The following is a 1,506-nucleotide window of genomic DNA, read 5'->3' as shown; positions in this document are numbered from 1 at the left end:
AATATATACATCAAATATTCTCTAAACTTTTCATTATTTACAATTCCACCCATCAACTTCTTATTCTTTTTAATCGAGTCCTCCCATCATTCCTTTATTTCAATTCTCTTCTATTTTTCTCCCTTTACACTTGTACAAATAAATGTCAAATTCATACTCCACTAAGGTGTCACCATAATATTTAAACATATACTTACTCTTTCTCACTTAATTTAATAAAGGCACATGGGCCACACTAAAGCTTCCTTTCTTCGAAATATTTCTTACTTCCACTCCCCTACTTAGACAAATTGTACAAATCACACATTCTTCATGTAATATATCCAATTTGACATCGTTGTTATTTTAATATTATTTTTATGCAAAAATTATTATTTTTATGCAAAAATTATTATTTTATTTCAAAATTGTCTCTAGCCTTCTGGGGTTCCAAAATACCTTACTTTGCCCCGGTTTAGCTCTATAGCACCTTTTTAACTCCACAACTTTGACCTCAATAAGATATTATTATTTTATCTCATAAGAAATATTCCAAAATATTCCTTTCACCCTTCAACACTCTTAAACACTTTAATTAACCTCAATTGGTATCCAATAAGTTCTATTAGTCACCATATCAAAGTACGAGGTGTTACATCTTTAAACCCTTGACATAATCTTCTACATTACCTCACATCTTCTTAATCACATTTTACTTAGTTATTTTACCATAAAATAGTAGGCATTTAGCTAACTTAATTACCATGAAATCAAGACATATTCCAAATTAATCGAAACATATTCATGTCCATATTCCACAGCTAAAACATAAACCTAGTTGCTTAAAATTACAGTCTCATACCTTCCAAATTTTCATGACCATTTAAAGACATATTATAGACAAACAGACTTCTAGCGGTGGAGTGACTCGAGAAGAAGTACTATGAGATGCTTTTACTTACATCGAAGTAAACAAAAAATTCATCAAGGTATACACTAAGTTGATCACTTATCTGCAAAATAGAAATATTAGGGTGAGTTTCACTGACTCAATAATCACCAGCTCAATGAATGGGGCAAAGATGGGAAACAAGCATAAAACGGGAGCATTTGAATAATAAAATCAAAATGTAAAGTAATAACATTATGAACTAAAACGGGGTGAGTGCCTTGCAATCAAGATACATAAACTATAGTGTAATGTAACCAATATAAGATTCATGCGTACGCAATGTGTGATTAAATAAAATAGATTTAAACAAGGAAAACATTGGGTGTATTTTGCATTTGTAATAAGGTAGATCATGTATGTGCACACTCCCATTACAAGTGTGGCATGTAAAACTATTTCGGATGCATCCACATGATAATGCACTAATGCTTCAAATATCCATGCACAAAATCTTTACATATAAGGGAGCAGCGAAAAAATAAAACATGTTGCACCATGCCAAAAATAAGATCTTAGTTTGAAAATAGGGGCTGCTCTCGAGTACGTCATTAGCCCATGGGCACTCTCCCACATAA

The sequence above is a fragment of the Theobroma umbraticum genome, unplaced genomic scaffold (genome assembly GCF_002168275.2).
Source record: "Theobroma umbraticum cultivar Fairchild unplaced genomic scaffold, ASM216827v3 scaffold_12.0, whole genome shotgun sequence".
Lineage (NCBI taxonomy): Eukaryota > Viridiplantae > Streptophyta > Magnoliopsida > Malvales > Malvaceae > Theobroma > Theobroma umbraticum.
This window is presented reverse-complemented; position numbering follows the sequence as displayed.